Here is a 19,016-nt window from a genome sequence, read left to right as displayed (position 1 = left end):
TGCACCTAAGAGCGAGTTAAGAGGTACAATACATTTGTGTTTGTTTCCGCACCGCATGACGTAACTTCCGCCACAACTTCTGAGAAAATGCAGAGCGCAGGTCATGCCCAGGGTGTTGTATAGTATAGGAGGATTGACATACTGTGTGTGTGGAGGTCCAGGTTGATCACTGAAGAGAGGAGGTTCATGTTTAGACCAGTCACTCTTCATAGACACACAGCTGGGTGTTGGAGACTCTGCTCTGTGACTTCTGGAATCAGACAAATGTTTATACATTTATCACGTGAGATCACTATGAGAGAGTATCACTTTTTAGTATCACAGGTTTAGGCTCTTCAATGTTGAAACAACAGCAACAACTACAAAAATAGCAATGGAAACAGGAATAAAAAGGGGTTACATAGATAGATATTCCAGATAGATTAACAGTGTGTTACATAGATAGGTCATGTAAACAAGCAGTCAGTCTGTATAGTGCAGCTTCACCACTGAACACAACATTGTGATTTGTACAACTTCATTCACAAACTGCACACAATCCACACATACTAACTGATCATATAAAGATTGAACAGGGAGGACACACTGTTATCAATGTATTGTTTTGTAGTAGTTTACACTAGCATGAGATCACTTTTTCATGTTATAGTGTTATATATTGTATACTTTGTGTGTGGAGGTCCAGGTTCACTGAAGTTAAGAGGTTCTGCCATAGCTTCCTCCTTCTTGCTCTCCATGTTGCTCTTTATTAAACCTGTCAAGGTTACAGTCAATAAAATACATCAGAAAACACAACATGCTAGAGATGCATGGCATTAACCATCAGCATCCTTTATTGTAGAACAGTATCCGTAATATGGTAGCCTATTATCTCATTTTAATATCTCATTCTCTACAGGGCTTGACATCAACTTTTTTTGTTTATGTCAAGTACATTTCCCATTCACTTGTCCAGACACAAAGTCACTTGTCTGGATAAAAATGAGACATTTCAAAGTAATTTCTTTCTTAAATGCATGTATAGGACAAGGAGTACATAAATACATTGAAATAGAATGAACAACAAAAGGATTTCTAACGACCCCCCTTGCTTAGCCTCGTAAACCAGACTCCTCCTGAAATATACAAGTTTCTAGGAGCGGTATTATCAATATACTATTGACATAGGCTGATTACATTCAGATATTAACAGAGAACCTGCTATGAGGAAACAATATCACCAACATAATGCTGAGACTACAGTAGAAGCAGATGCATGCAGTAGCTCTTGTCAACCAGCAGGGGTCCTACTAGACCACAGAGACACAGCTGTTGCAACAACAGAACTTACAGCTGGTCTGAGGTAGACGTTGGAATATCATGTTAATAATACTATTCATTAACATCCTCTACCATGGTTAAAATAATGTTTTATTCACTAAACTAAGTTATGGACTGCAGCTTTGAGATGTCCATTGGTTCAGCAGTTCCTTTATTAAAATAATGTATTGTTTTCTTCTTCTTTTTACAGATTTTAATTGTTGCCTAAAACTTTTATTTGTAAAATACCTTATACTACATTGACAAACATTAAATACTCAAAGGAAACCACATCCTACTGCTTCTCTTTCACATGATCATCCTCCCCTAGACCACGTGGTTTACAGTAAACTGGTGAGGTGGGGATTCCCCCCTAGAAAGCCTGGTGAGGCGAGGTTAGCTGGGGATAAAGTCTCTTTGCATGTTACAGATCCGGTCTGGAAAGGAAACACTAGTAGGTACTTTGCACTTGAGCGAGCAGCACTAACGTTCATGGGCACTTTCATACTTAAGATTATCGAGAGGAGGCGGGTCTTAACTCAATCCTGGTGGGTTTAGGAATCACGCCGTGTATGCATGTGTGAGTGCAAACGACAGGATACAGTAGGCGGGCTCTAGACCGGATCACACTGTTAACTCACAATGGAAACCAAGCAACTTTCAGCCGTTTAGAAAGGGGAAACTGATGCGGGTTTTAAACCGTCATAATTTCACCAAATCTATGTCACACATTGCGTTAAATAATAGACTTAATCATATTCAGAATGATCTGCTCTTAAATGTTCTGCTCTGTCTAGACATTATGTTGCTGGTGACATGAAACATGTAATAACCACAAGAACAAGTAAAGACAGGCAGAGACAGGGAGTGGTAGCCTATTATTATTATTATTATAATTATTATTAGAAACCATAAAGTAGGCCTACACTGTTTCTGTGTAAAACCAATGGATGCAGTAGCCTAGTGATAAAACAACACTTACTTTATATCATGTTTAGGTTGTTCTGGTTTGTTTTATAATCCAATATGTTGTTCAGATGTTCAGTTCACTTGTGTGAGGATCAAAATGGTTGCTGTCTGTTTCTTTGTTTCTTTATAGACTACTGTACGCTGTAGCCCCGCCTCCTCTACAGTCTGAGTCAGGGATTAAAGGAGTAGTTCACCCCCAAAATGATTACGCACACCATGGAGACTTGAATTCATGGATATTCTTTTTAGTTTTTGTTTTATTCCTAAGATAATAATTTGATTACAATAAATGTTACTTCCATTGATTCTGGATGAGGACCCCAATGCATTCGGGTCCCCATGCGGAGTCAATGGGGGTAGGTGAGTCATTCTAAGAGAAAATATGGCTTAACCCCCAAAAAATTGATACAAAAGGTTTTTCAATGGATTCTGGTAGTATTGGGTGTGCTAAATAACATACTCAAAATCTACCTCACCAAAAGCCTCCATTTTCAAGATGGCGTCCGAGTTGACTGTGGGGAGCTTAAAATGGCTATATCTCAAATGGAAACGATTTAGCTAATATTTTGTCAACTGATTCTGGTACCTCTGGATATTCTTTAGAGCATACTAAAAATAGAGGAAAATATTCCTTTCGGAAAGGCTTCATTTTCAAGATGGCGCGTGACTGGCGTCCACGATGGCTGCAGGAGCTTTAAATGCCTATAAACTGGGATTTAATATGTAAAAAATCATAACAATTATGCACTTGGTGACACGTTTTTGACAGTCAACTCGGACGCCATCTTGAAAATGGAGGCTTTTGGTGAGGTAGATTTTGAGTATGTTATTTAGCACACCCAATACTACCAGAATCCATTGAAAAACCTTTTGTATCAATTTTTTTGGGGTTAAACCTTATATTGACTCACCTATATTCAAGAACGTTGTCCATGGACAGAACCCAATTCCCTATTCACTGTAAACCTAAGAGAAGTAGCCTCGACTACCCTCTAGTGAGGGAACACTTTATTGAGATGCCCCTGCACCTAGTAGTGATACGGTAGTTCTACATAACAGTAGTCAATATCATTACAAAACACAAGACCCCTGAGTAATGCATATTACTACATAGCCCCAAGTAGCAACCACCTAACACCGGGTTGGACATACTATATACAAAGAGCCCCAATGTCCAACATAAACAAGTAGTGAGGAAATCACCACATAACCAGTAATGTTACCACTATACTACTACTATACTGTAGCACCCAAGTAATGATAACACCACATACCAAGTAGTGATAGTGCTAGTACGTGATACCTAACCCATTGATCATTAACCAGAATGAAATTACTAAACTGAATAGCACTATCGCCACATACAAAACAAAGTAGAAATCACTACATTAACAAATTCAAAAGTAGCGATCTCTACCACAAATACCTGCATCGCCATTTTGTGACTGATCCACCAACCGATGGGCCAATTAATTACTTTTAACCAGAACATGAAACCACTTCGGACTAATAGAAAGGGGTGCACTAAACCAATGTGCTACATTTTTTCCAAATTGACTGTACCTGGACAGGGTGCCTGCACGGTCTCAGCAGCAGCCTTACCCAGGGCCTCTGGAGCCCCAGATCTCCTTCTCACCGCATCCAGGAATGCGGATCTGAACTCAATTTCCATGAGCTCTATTTGGAAAGCTTTCTTTTGCCTTCCCACATGTGCCATGTGCACTTGATTCAAGAGTAGCTGAACCAGGAGGTGAGCTCGAATGTAAGCATGGTGGTGATGTGCCAGGTTTAGGTCTCACAACAGGCTGTGCCACAGCCATAACCACCAGACACAGTGCTCTCACCACCATAACGGCTCCCCCCTTTTTGTGTCCAACACCTTCAGAACAGACTGCTCCAGCAGGAACACCACCCTCATGTCCTCGGTTTACTTTTAACATCCCCATTTATCCATCACCCAGAAGTGGTCCTGATTAAATTACCAAATAGTTTTTCTACATTACCTACAACCAAAATCACCAATTGAAGGATCAGTCACAAAATGCTTTCGAATCAAAAGCTGCCATTTCCTACTACTGAACTCAACTAATCAATGCTAACAAACACAGATTCCACTCACCAACTGCTTTTAATGGACGAGCCCCCAAATGTTACAATCCTAAAGGCTAGGGGAATAAAGGATTGTCACATGCGGGTTGGAAAGTGAAGTCTGTTTTTATTGACCACTTGTGTTCTATATTTCTTGTTAGTTTTCATGATTTGACAGTTATTTTTAGACATGGGTTTTTAAACATTATAATAACACCTGGCGCAAACCAAAGAAATGAATAAAACAATCTAAACCTATACTTATTATTTAAACACTACCTATGCTAACATAAAATAAACATGACATGAACCCTAACTACACCACTAAGATACCCATGTACCTGACTAAAAACTGGTCTACAAGATACACTACACCACTAAGATACCCACGTACCTGACTAAATACTGGTCTATAAGATACACTACACCTAGGGTTGCCACCTTTCAGAAATTGAAATAAGGAACACCTCTTCCGGGCACGCGGTGCATGCGTTCCGTGCGCGTGGCACAGCCGCCGGCCGGCGAAAAAATGCAGTCCCAAACCCATGAAATGCATAGAATAGTTATAACTATAACACACAACATGGTATAACCTATATTGTTTTGCAGTTTGAAGTGGCCAATTGTTTCTAAAATATGAATAAGTTAATTTTGTATGAAATAAAGCAATGTATGAATGATTTGAACCTGGCTCTTGTATTGGGTCACTTGGTGGTCAGTAAAGAGAAGGGAGTCAAGAAACCGTTAAGTCATATACTTAAAGTTTAAAGTGCTTTATTAGCAATGAACATTGAACATTTTTACTTTAGGCTGAATAGGCTTCACTAGCCTAAACCTGAGCATAGCCTATTTTATGAACATTGAACATTTTTACTTTAGGCTGAATAGGCTTCACAAGCCTAAACCTGAGCATAGCCTATTTTATAAAGTGTCTACAATCTACTGTCTTGACACTCGAACCAAAATTGTTCTATAGATCATAATCTACAAATTGGAAGTGAAAAATAAACTTTAACACAAATTTAAAATGAAAACCAAAAATGACATGTATATGGAACCCCACTATAGGCAGAGCGTAGAGCGCACCACAGCCTCAGCGACTGCGAGTCGCCTCACAGAAGGTCCTTCGTGCCTCTCCCTCCTTTTGCTGTCTTTTCCTGTGTTTTATTTCATTCATTATTGTTAAATTCTGTGTTGAGGTTTGTGTGACAGACCTTTATGGGGCATTTGGTTAAATACGGAACAAACCGCGTTCCGTATTGGTTCAATACGGAACGCATCTTTTAATTGTCCAATACGGAACGATTCCGTATTATACGGAACGATTCCGTATTATACGGAACGGGTGGCAACCCTAACTACACCACTAAGACACCCATGTACCTGACTAAATACTGGTCTATAAGATACACTACACCACTAAGATACCCATGTACCTGACTAAATACTAGTCTACAAGATACACTACACCACTAAGATACCCATGTACCTGACTAAATACAGGTCTACAAGATACACTACACCACTAAGATACCCACGTACCTGACTAAATACTGGTCTACAAGATACACTACACCACTAAGATACCCACGTACCTGACTAAATACTGGTCTACAAGATACACTACACCACTAAGATACCCACGTACCTGACTAAATACTGGTCTACAAGATACACTACACCACTAAGATACCCACGTACCTGACTAAATACTGGTCTACAAGATACACTACACCACTAAGATACCCACGTACCTGACTAAATACTGGTCTACAAGATACACTACACCACTAAGATACCCACGTACCTGGCTAAATACTGGTCTACAAGATACACTACACCACTAAGATACCCATGTACCTGACTAAATACTGGTCTACAAGATACACTACACCACTAAGATACCCATGTACCTGACTAAATACTGGTCTACAAGATACACTACACCACTAATATACCCATGTACCTGACTAAATACTGGTCTACAAGATACACTACACCACTACTAATTACTGGTCTACAAGATATACTACACCACTAAGATACCCATGTACCTGACTAAATACTGGTCTACAAGATACACTACACCACTAAGATACCCATGTACCTGACTAAATACTGGTCTACAAGATACACTACACCACTAAGATACCCATGTACCTGACTAAATACTGGTCTACAAGATACACTACACCACTAAGATACCCATGTACCTGACTAAATACTGGTCTACAAGATACACTACACCACTACTAAATACTGGTCTACAAGATACACTACACCACTAAGATACCCATGTACCTGACTAAATACTTCCTAAACTACAAGGATGTCCACAATTTCTGTACACCAGAGGCAGTGCCAGAAATCAAGTTCAGCCCACATTTGTTTAAAAAAAAAAGGTTAAAATTCGTTCTCCTGCTATACCACTATATAAAATGTGGAACGCCCTCCTGCAGGCCTTAAAGGAGTGTAAATCCCCATAACTTCCTTTAAAATCAGTCTGAAAAATCACCTACCGACGGCTGCTACTTGAAATTTGCAATATACCAAGCACATATTTACCTGCACTGTAAATATATTTTATTTATTCTCTTCTTTTTTTAGCTGTCGAGCGGAGCTAGACTGCTCAAACACAGCATTTTGAAATCAGTCCTGCAGTCACGTGATCAGTAAGCGCTTGGAATTTCAGACTCAGGCTGGCGGAGCTAAGCTGACATCACGGTTGTGCGTCTCATCGGTGGGAGTCGTGACGCAATTCCAGCGTTCTAGACTTTGTGGGCTCCTCTAGTTACTTCTTCCCCCCGCCTTCAAACATTTTGTTTCCACAGACCATCATTCCGACAACGGAGCTTCGGGATTGTAAGGGTTAGGTTTGGGTGTCGAAAAGATGACACATAGAAACAGCAAAACGCTCCCGGCATGGATGTGTATTTGTCACTGCATGCATGTGTTTTGGCCAAATCTTTTTACGAGCGGATGCTGCGAGATGGAAAAAGTAGGCCACTGAAATGTTTTTACCTAAGTGGAAGTACTGTGTTACAAGTAAAACAAGGGCTGTGTTTGCATGTGTTACTTTTTATAAGTAAAATTACTCTGTTACAAGTAGATGTTCCCGGGACTTTATTATCATCATTTTGTCTTGTTGTAATGTTGGGTTTACATGAAAAGTGTACTTTTTTTTTAATTACCAGCTGCTTTTTGTTTTTCTGGCAGTTCATTTCCAGGATTCTAAATGTATACGAGTAAAAGTACAAACGTGTTGGTATCAACATTTAGTTACAAGTAAAAGTATAAAAGTGTTGAATCAACATTTACAAGTAAAAGTATGAAAGTGTTGAATCAACATTTACAAGTAAAAGTATAAAAGTGTTGAATCAACATTTAGTTACAAGTAAAAGTATAAAAGTGTTGGTATCAACATTTAGTTACAAGTAAAAGTACAAAATGTTTGACCCAATGGGGTGATTTTTTGTTATGCTAAAGAAAACGATAAGCGAGGCAGCTTAGTATTTCAATTCTAGTTTATTCTTATTTTATGAGTTTTTCTTTTGAAATTGATATCCTCTGCATAGTACTGTGTTCTATCCATCTGTCATTCAATGTTATATATTCAATACATAAAGGTTTATTTCCTGTGTAAATGAGCCGAAAGGCTTTCTTGAATCTCCTTACAGTCATGAAACTGTACCTTTTCCTATGCAAACTGACAATAAATACTTCAATCAATCAATCAATCAATCAATCAATCAATCAATCAGTCTCTGAGGAGGTCAAAAAGTGAACCTTACCGTCGTGCCTGGTGGGGGACGGTCCCGGGTTGAGCTCTACGTCTCCTGACAGCAGCAGATAAAGGAGTTCATCTGGTGTTTATTCCATGGTGAATTAAGGTAGGAGTCCGTGATCCACAGGAGGGAAAGGAGAAATAGTATGTACGGTAGTGTAAAAGTCTGACAGTCTAGGACACCGCAGCCACTCAAACACTCACTGACATTCCACTGTTTAATTCCCCTATAGTTCTCTGAGCCCAAAAGGACTGAAGGCTACAAAACTAAAATATAAAGTTCACTAAACGGGTGTTAGCAGTCCCTCCAGGATGCCTGTGTTCCATAATACTCTGTATAGTTTAATAAAGACTTGTTTTTTAATCCAGTCTGTGCGAGAGAGTTCCTACTTTCCACTGAGCCGTATGTTCAACTGCTAGCCTACAACAACACATCCAACCAAACCAGAGGCTGTATTAAAAACACATGCTGCTGCTGAAGTCACATGATTTACTTTAAAAAGACTCTACTTAAAGTAAAGGGGAGAGGGAGGAGGGGAGTGGGAGAGAGAGAGAGACAGAGAGAGAGAGAGAGAGAGAGAGAGAGAGAGAGAGAGAGAGAGAGAGAGAGATGGGGCGGGCAGGCGGGGACTTGGGGAGAAGGAGGTATAGGGAGAGAGGAGGGCGGGAGAGGAGGGCAGAGGAGGAGACAGGGAGGGAGACTAAAGGCTCTTCATACTAGGGTGAAGTAGCTTCACACCAGCTGGTATTCACTCAGTCACTCCTCACCCCTCACTCAGTCACTCCACACCACTCACACACAAATGAGAGTAAAAAGACAGGGCAACGCCAGAAATACACATCATAGGACCCTTGGGTCATAAACACAATTCAAGTTCAGTCTCATGTGTTCAAGGTCATTTTGGATCCAGAATTGGCACATCTTAGCCTTGACCTTTATGTTGACCCTGCCCTCAATGATACCTGTTTTGTAGCAAATACACAATAAATAAGCTAAATTTAATCATTATCAAAATAATGACATATACATTCTTAATATTCCAAGAATATGACATTTAACATGGTGTGAACTACTGAATCTCTTCCTCAGCAGAACTGTCAGACAGTGCAAGTAAGAAAGCTTGCATGCATGCACATTTACAAGGCAACAACTGAAGTACAGAATATAATGCAGGGGCTGTGCATGTGCGTCCAGTGATGTGGTTGTCTCTGCACATGGGATCTGGTGCAGATGGGTGAGTCTACACAGAGATGGTTGTCTCTGCACAAGGGATCTGGTGCAGATGGGCGAGTCTACACAGAGATGGTTGTCTCTGCACATGGGATCTGGTGCAGATGGGTGAGTCTACACAGAGATGGTTGTCTCTGCACAAGGGATCTGGTGCAGATGGGTGAGTCTACACAGAGATGGTTGTCTCTGCACAAGGGATCTGGTGCAGATGGGTGAGTCTACACAGAGATGGTTGTCTCTGCACATGGGATCTGGTGCAGATGGGTGAGTCTACACAGAGATGGTTGTCTCTGCACAAGGGATCTGGTGCAGATGGGTGAGTCTACACAGAGATCCAGTGGCATCAGTTCAGCAAAAGCTGAGGTATGGCAACATGACTGGTGTCTACCTTAGCAACAGGCATGATGATAATAATTACTATCAGTGGATAGTATTATTATACCACAGGCACAAGTAAACTGACTGCCACACTGCTGCTCATTACATTAACAATAATACATTACACCTTTGCTGTACCTTGTGAAAGCGATCGTTGTTGTGGATCAAAGCGACCGCTTGCTCCGCCCCGAGCCGCACAACGAACACTCCTAGCTGAATCTCAAAATAACTGTGATATATATCGTCATTGTCGGGTGGAAACCTTGTATGTCCAAACGTTTTGCATTTATCATTTAAAAAAAGAACTAAACTAGTGAAAACAGCCGATCTGCAAGCACACAACGCCTCGCGCTTGTAGATCTGCTGTTTTCACTACTTTTGTGTGACGGCCTTGTACGATGAAGCAGGGCTTTACTTTGCGAAAGAACGTACACGTTTGAAACTTGGAGATACGAGGTTTCCACCCGACAACGACGAGATTAATTGTATAATTTGAATTGTAGTTTTGAAAAATCAACGCAGATAGTCATAGAGGCATATTTTGTGAATTTATTTTAAGAAGTACATTTTATTATTTTTCCCCCTCTGGAGCCAAGCTATGGCAGCTGCCACACCTTGCCATACCCAATCGACGCCTCTGCAGAGATCATTGTAGGAGCATAGCTGGAAAATATAGCCTCATGCACAGCTCAATGTGCAGTGCGTAGTGTGTCTGAACAAGGCTGCCCCTCCCCCAGATAGAGGTTTGGAGGACAGGATGTGACATGTCCACAGGCAAGACAATGGAAACCATGGAAACCAGGATATGGGAAGTCTAAAGTCTGATAGCCAGGACATTCTGGGTCATGCTGTGTCCTAGCATGAGCAGAGTCTCCCTCACATGAAGTCTGATGTGTCCTAGCATGAGCAGAGTCTCCCTCACATGAAGTCTGATGTGTCCTAGCATGAGCAGAGTCTCCCTCACATGAAGTCTGATGTGTCCTAGCATGAGCCAGAGTCTCCCTCACATGAAGTCTGATGTGTCCTAGCATGAGCCAGAGTCACCCTCACATGAAGTCTGATGTGTCCTAGCATGAGCAGAGTCTCCCTCACATGAAGTCTGATGTGTCCTAGCATGAGCCAGAGTCTCCCTCACATGAAGTCTGATGTGTCCTAGCATGAGCAGAGTCTCCCTCACATGAAGTCTGATGTGTCCTAGCATGAGCAGAGTCTCCCTCACATGAAGTCTGATGTGTCCTAGCATGAGCAGAGTCTCCCTCACATGAAGTCTGATGTGTCCTAGCATGAGCAGAGTCTCCCTCACATGAAGTCTGATGTGTCCTAGCATGAGCAGAGTCTCCCTCACATGAAGTCTGATGTGTCCTAGCATGAGCAGAGTCTCCCTCACATGAAGTCTGATGTGTCCTAGCATGAGCAGAGTCTCCCTCACATGAAGTCTGATGTGTCCTAGCATGAGCAGAGTCTCCCTCACATGAAGTCTGATGTGTCCTAGCATGAGCAGAGTCTCCCTCACATGAAGTCTGATGTGTCCTAGCATGAGCCAGAGTCTCCCTCACATGAAGTCTGATGTGTCCTAGCATGAGCAGAGTCTCCCTCACATGAAGTCTGATGTGTCCTAGCATGAGCCAGAGTCTCCCTCACATGAAGTCTGATGTGTCCTAGCATGAGCAGAGTCTCCCTCACATGAAGTCTGATGTGTCCTAGCATGAGCCAGAGTCTCCCTCACATGAAGTCTGATGTGTCCTAGCATGAGCAGAGTCTCCCTCACATGAAGTCTGATGTGTCCTAGCATGAGCAGAGTCTCCCTCACATGAAGTCTGATGTGTCCTAGCATGAGCCAGAGTCTCCCTCACATGAAGTCTGATGTGTCCTAGCATGAGCAGAGTCTCCCTCACATGAAGTCTGATGTGTCCTAGCATGAGCCAGAGTCTCCCTCACATGAAGTCTGATGTGTCCTAGCATGAGCAGAGTCTCCCTCACATGAAGTCTGATGTGTCCTAGCATGAGCCAGAGTCTCCCTCACATGAAGTCTGATGTGTCCTAGCATGAGCAGAGTCTCCCTCACATGAAGTCTGATGTGTCCTAGCATGAGCCAGAGTCTCCCTCACATGAAGTCTGATGTGTCCTAGCATGAGCCAGAGTCTCCCTCACATGAAGTCTGATGTGTCCTAGCATGAGCCAGAGTCTCCCTCACATGAAGTCTGATGTGTCCTAGCATGAGCCAGAGTCTCCCTCACATGAAGTCTGATGTGTCCTAGCATGAGCAGAGTCTCCCTCACATGAAGTCTGATGTGTCCTAGCATGAGCAGAGTCTCCCTCACATGAAGTCTGATGTGTCCTAGCATGAGCAGAGTCACCCTCACATGAAGTCTGATGTGTCCTAGCATGAGCCAGAGTCTCCCTCACATGAAACGTCCTCCCTTTTGATTCGGAAACAGAAATTATTATGATATCTATCATTTCTAATACTATTGCTGGATATTATTATTTCATATTTCATGATCAGTCGTTTCAAGTTTCATCCTGGCGCTGTGTATTTAATTGGTCAAATTATGCTAAATATTATAATAAAGAATAGCAGAATGATAAATTACTGTCCAAAATAAATGAGATATGTTTTTTATTAACTCACCAGTTACACATAATCACACACAAACGTGGGCTATGAAACATCGGTGCTTTATTGTCATAAATAACCATATGAATCTGTCATTCATAATTATTGATGTAGGCCTAATGACTAATGTATCTAATGTACTGTACTATTAAACCCTCTATTTTCAGGAGAAATGGACCCACTTTTCTGTGACTGCTTTTTTCTATAAACACCAATCACACAAATATAGCCGATCTACAAGCTCACAACGCGATGCAGTGCGACACGTTGCCCCCTCCCCCAGACTAGGCATAGCTGAGGTTCATGTGGTTAATTTGTAATGATGTTTTCATATTTGTCAAGGTGGTGCACTCATGTTTTCATATTGCTGGATAATGTAGAATTCACATTTTAAATATGTTTTCATATTGAGTAGAGTACATTCCTTGATCTGTCCTTTAGTTATACTTCTGTGCTGACCTACTGAACCAGGTCAGCGCTGGTCAAAGAACTACACGTCCTTCTGACCAGCGCCATGTTGACGCTACCATTAGCAGCTCTGGGTTCACAGGAACAGCTGGAGAGGGTAGGAAATGCAGTTATACTGTAGACAGCAGGGGTGACTCACCACATTCTGGGCCCTGGGTACAAGGATTCACTGCATTGTGCTTTAAGTTTAACTATTTAAAAATAGCAGATATACAAGTTCACAACGCGGTGCCGAGTGCCGCACTGCGAGCTTGTAGATCTGCTATTTTAGAAAAATCATGAAAATTTGTGTCTTTGAAGTTGTTTTTTTTTAACCTATGTTTCTATGTCGGTGGTGCTCAAACCGCCAAAATTATATGTATTTGGCCATGGACCCCCATCCCAAAATATTTAGTTCCAGGGACCCCCCCCCCCCCCCCCCCCCCCACATCTCAAAATATTTATTTCCAGGGACCCCCCCCCCCCCACATCTCAAAATATTTTGTTCCAGGGACCCCCCCCCCACATCTCAAAATATTTTGTTCCAGGGACCCCCCCCCCCCCCCCCCCCCCCCCCCCCACACACACATCTCAAAATATTCAGTTCCAGGGACCCCCCAGAAGCAAAATTTGAGTTACAAATGTCCGCTTAAAAAATACATATATTCAAAGATTTGCAAAAATGTTCACGACTTTTCAAAAGCAGATCTACAAGCTTGCGACGCGGCACTCGTGCTGCACTGTGAGCTTGTGATTGCTATTATTCAATAGCTAAAGTATAAAATAATTCCAGGACCCTCCACCTTATTGGGCCCTAGTAACTCAGTCCCACTTTTCCCCCCCTTGTGACGCCCCTGATAGGCAGCGTGATAATGCATCTGGCTGTCTGGAGCCGAGCCAACAGTGTGACCGCACTCTCTGGAATGCAGCTGCCTGTCTGACTGCGCCCTCCGCTCTCAAAACACTCACACTTCATGTTTGCAACAGCTCTCACTTCCTGTGCAGCCAAGCTGAAACACACACACACACACACACACACACACACACACACACACACACACACACACACACACACACACACACACACACACACACACACACACACACACACACACACACACACACACACACACACACACACACACACACAAGCACACGCACACACACACACACAGCTGCTCTTTGGCACTGACCTTTTTTGTTTCTGTCTGTCTCTCCTACACTGTCTCTCTGCTAGCTGTCTGTCTGTCTCTCCTACACTGTCTCTCTGCTAGCTGTCTGTCTGTCTCTCCTACACTGTATCTCTGCTAGCTGTCTGTCTGTCTGTCTGTCTGTCTCTCCTACACTGTATCTCTGCTAGCTGTCTGTCTGTCTGTCTCTCCTACACTGTCTCTCTGCTAGCTGTCTGTCTGTCTGTCTGTCTGTCTGTCTGTCTGTCTGTCTGTCTGTCTGTCTCTCCTACACTGTCTCTCTGCTAGCTGTCTGTCTGTCTGTCTGTCTGTCTGTCTGTCTGTCTCTCCTACACTGTCTCCATCTCAGCTGTCTGTCTGTCTCTCCTACACTGTCTCTCTGCTAGCTGGCTGTCTGTCTGTCTGTCTGTCACTTCTACACTGTCTCCCTGTCCAGGAAGCCCCTCAAGGACCCCTGGGGGTCCACACACCACACTCTGAGAAAGCCATTGCCTTTCAGTCAGGAAAGGGTGCGGTCGCCCCCCCCCCCCCCCCCCCGCCCCCGCCCGAAGGAAAGCTTTACAGAACAACTTGACTCTGCATTCCTTTCACTGCTGGTCATTTCTATAAACACAGCAGAACTGACATGCAGACACAACAAGATAATACATTCACACTAACATTACTTTCACACACATACAAGACTCAAAAACCTTGCCTGCTTAACCAGAATGTGTGTTGTGTGGCAGACAGACAGACAGACAGACAGACAGACAGACAGACAGACAGACAGACAGACAGACAGACAGACAGACAGACAGACAGACAGACAGACACACAACACACACACAGACACAGATATAGATATAAAATATAACAACAATAACAATGACAACAATGCGATAAAGTGATAATACATGATTTAGTTAAAAGAAAAACAATAAATGTAGGCCTAGTATCCGTTCTGTTATGACTACTAATGATGATAAATATGTCTCTTCTACAATAACTGTCTGTTTTTTACCACATGATGCTGCACTGAGATGCCACCCTGTGGCCACATTGGGTAACTGCACTTCAGTTACCACAACAATAATCAGTCAATGATGAAAGTCATGCAAACACCAACACACTGACTGAACTGAGACGGTTGGTTCTGGAGAATGAATAAATGGAAACACAAGGACCTGTAAGGGTCCATTTAGAACCCACTGGAGGAACCCTGGGGGTCCCTGTGAAGTATATCTGATCAGACTAATAATGCTTAATAATTCAGCATAATATCAACTAGTATAATTTAGTATAAAAAGTGAACAAATGGCTACTTTGAGATCGAACCAAGACAGAGGCTTGTTCAAACAGCACATTCTTCGTTTAATTGCCTTAAATGACCACCTGGACAGCAAACAGATAAGGAAGCCATAAAGACAGCAAAGTACAGACCCCCGGGGCATGTATGCTGATTGGGGCGTCAAGAGGGGCATCTGTTGCTTGTCTTATCGTTCTATGGAGACATTCTAAAATACAGTGGCTAAATAATCGATAAGTTGGTGAAATGTGGTTAAACACACAGTTGAGTTAATCATATCCTATCTGTGATGATTCTGTGGCATTCAAGAGAGACTACATGCAGATCTTGTCTTCTTGACATACAGTCATTCTTAAACTGTACCTTTAGCATTTAAGGTTTACTTTCTTTAAACGTTAAGATGCAAGCACATGTTTTAAGGGTTTAGGTTTATATAAGTGAGACATACAGTATACACATTGAATAATAAGGTAGAACTGTACTTTAAGACATTACATTTGTTTGGGGTTAAGAATAGTGAATGAAGGTTCGGGAGCAGAGTAGGTCATGAACTGTGCCTGCCTCCCCCAGGCCCACAGGCAGCTAAAAACCGCAGGGTATTTACAGCCCAAACCTATTGTAAACAGGGTCCCATTTCGTTAGATTGGAGACCAAATGCCTCCACCTCTGACCTATGACATAGGAGTCTTTGACCCCTCCTCTGTGTTTGATCTGAATTGTACTTAAAGTGACTAAATGTTTTAGTTAGGGGAGAGACGCCCGCAAACGGCGGAGGACTGTCAGGAAAGCTGGGAGCTCCTGCTCCAGCTACTATGGAAACTGACCAATACTCTGTCAATAAATGGACCAAGGAACAACAACTCCACTGCTGTCTTCATCTTTCCTCTCAAATCCTTCCTGAACCCTTTTAGGTATTTCAGTATAATTCAGTCTAATTCAGTCTAATAGGAGCTATTCCCCAGAAACTACACCTGGACCCCAGTTTGAGAAGTACCACACTGAGCTCATTTCAAAGGTAGAGTTGAGCTACTTTAAGTGTTTAGTAAAAGTGGAAGCCTTGCTTTCTTTATGTTTCCAGGACTTCTAATGTGATCATTGTTCTTTATGTTTCCAGGACTTCTAATGTGATCATTGTTCTTTGGGTATAAAAAACACTTTAGGTTAAATGTGGAACTAGAAAGGTGTAATTCTAATTCAAGTGTTGCTGCACTGAGGAGAGTGGTGAGGATCATGAGCTTCTTTCTGTCAAGAAATTCCATGCAGGTGAATATTTTTCTAAGTGTTGGAGTTTGGAAGCGCTCGTATGAAATCACTCAATGGTCCTGCATGTGTACCACCTGGTTCTAAATGTCACATGATGCAGGAGGCAGGGACAGGGCGTTATAGAAGACGAGCGCTTACGAAGTCTGCTCGGATTTGACATAAAGTAACTCTATGGTGGATTTTTCTGAAACTAACACTTTGCAGATAGAAAGAGGATTATTCAAGCTTTCCATAGAGCCACAATATCACAGAGTTTGACGTTGTTTAAAACAGATAGCAAAAAAAAAAAGTTTTCATGCATTGACCCTATCCCTATGGGAGGTATTGCAACCTTAGATTGCAATTTGCGGCTGGTTCTAAATGTCATGGACGTGTTATCGAAAACGAGTGCTTCCAAACTCCAACACTTCGAAAAAAATATGAAGAAACATAATCACCTGCAGGGAATTTCTTTACAGAAAGTAGCTCAGTCATAACATGTCTACGGCGGATTTTTATGAAACAAACACTTTGCAGATAGAAAGGATAATTCAAGCTTTCTATACCCTGTATGTAACGGGTACCTTGTGTTGTGGTGGTGGTGTTGAAAGAGGGACACAGACCACAGGTAGCTGCTGGTTGTTGTGTTGTGGTGGTGGTGTTGAAAGAGGGACACAGACCACAGGTAGCTGCTGGTTGTTGTGTTGTGGTGGTGGTGTTGAAAGAGGGACACAGACCACAGGTAGCTGCTGGTTGTTGTGTTGTGGTGGTGGTGTTGAAAGAGGGACACAGACCACAGGTAGCTGCTGGTTGTTGTGTTGTGGTGGTAGTGTTGAAAGAGGGTCACAGACCACAGGTAGATGCTGGTTGTTGTGTTGTGGTGGTGGTGTTGAAAGAGGGACACAGACCACAGGTAGCTGTAGCCCTAGAACGTCTCCAATGTTCGGTCGATTGACACTCTGTGAATCCCTCAAATCTGGAGCCATAGAACGCTCCCATGGCGCGGCGGTTAGCAACTAATCTGCGCGGCCCTAAAGTGCTGCGCGCTTCTTGTGTACTCACCCAATAATTAATTCCTCAGCCTGGGAGAAAGATATTGTCCTGTAGTGTCATATTCATTTGAAAGTTCTGGCTGAAAACGTGTACTTCGTAAGATATCTCCACTTATCACGAGCCAACACGGACGACTTACACGACCAGGCGATGGGCCCGGAATGACTGCTGGACTGAATATATGGGAACATCCGCTGATCGTCACAAACGTCATCACAAATTGACAGGTGCGCTGACATTTGATCATGGGCACCAATTGAGACGTGCCACTGGTGGTTTTGCGTAAGCCGAGTTGATAAAACAAGCACCCCATTCACAGGCAACCTCTCTCGCATCCCAAACGCACTTTGGCGTCTGTTGAGAACTGAGAAAGGTTTGGTCATCCAGATGTGCCTTAATTGCATGTTTCCTTCCCCTGAAAGCATCAGGTCCCACAGATCTGTTGGACGTCTTAGATGTAGACGGTATGATACAACATATACATGTAGCAACAGAATCATTTCATTCACAATATAATTACTACCATCAAATATACTTACAATATGTGGAACCCTTGTGCTATTTACAACCCTTCCATCGTTGGTTGATAAGTAGAAAATGCACCCAGGGTGAATCAAAATATGAAGCGTCCCTTAATTCCAGACATTTCTATTGTTTCAGTATTCAAACAGAGGAGGAAGCTGAGGCCTTTGTGAACAAGAGGAAAGGCATGGCACTTGCAATCATGCAAAACACAGCATGCATGTCAAAGGTTCACTTTCGTTTATTTGCCGACAAGATGTTTGTACGTTTTCATTGATGCATAAAAGCAAATAAACACTTTTGTTCCAAAGGTTGTCTTTGTTCAGGGCTGCATAGCATTATCGATGTGGAAACAGGGGTGCCCAGGTAAAGTATTTCAAACCCTCAACTCCCTGGGTGTCTGCCAGTCCAAACCAGCATCTAGGCGCCTCATCGATGATCTGCGAAAGGGTCTTGACACACGATTAAAAGTCTGGAAGGACAAAATAGAGGTGAGAACACACACACACACACACACACACACACACACACACACACACACACACACACACACACACACACACACACACACACACACACACACACACACAGTATATGTGTGTTCAGGATTGGAACTATTTTTCCACTTTCAGACACAAGATCCTTCAGCTGAGAAAGTGCTGTCATTTTCCCTGACTTGGGACAATGTTCAGGTGAATGTTACAGTTATGCTTCCAATTCATTGTTCAGACATATAGCTTAACTAAGTGCTGCATCATAAGACAATATAATTATCCACCAAGAAATTACAATAATAATATGATAATTCATTGCAGATATATGTGCAAGAAAAGCACCACAGAAGGGACAGCCCAGGCAATAAGGTCCTCCTATGGGCGCTTTCATTTGCCCACCTGAACAAGGTGTCT

The 19,016-nt window shown here is 42.5% G+C and overlaps 1 protein-coding gene and 1 long non-coding RNA gene across 2 annotated transcripts in view; both read right to left on the bottom strand.

Annotated features, from left to right (window-relative positions):
• LOC308293224 (NACHT, LRR and PYD domains-containing protein 3-like) overlaps nt 1-19,016 on the bottom strand; it is a 140,905-nt gene that overhangs the window by 51,929 nt on the left and 69,960 nt on the right. The gene's annotated exons all lie outside the window — the stretch shown is intronic.
• On the bottom strand, nt 143-2,354 carry LOC308293449. Its single transcript, XR_013962470.1, has 3 exons — nt 2,282-2,354; nt 667-754; nt 143-250 (listed from the first exon to the last, which is right to left on the bottom strand). It is a non-coding gene; the product is annotated as an uncharacterized lncRNA (long non-coding RNA).

This window comes from Nannobrachium achirus (genome assembly GCF_963921795.1).
Source record: "Nannobrachium achirus genome assembly, chromosome: 10".
Lineage (NCBI taxonomy): Eukaryota > Metazoa > Chordata > Actinopteri > Myctophiformes > Myctophidae > Nannobrachium > Nannobrachium achirus.
Note: the sequence above shows the minus strand (reverse complement) of the source record. Positions and strands in the feature narration are given on the sequence as shown.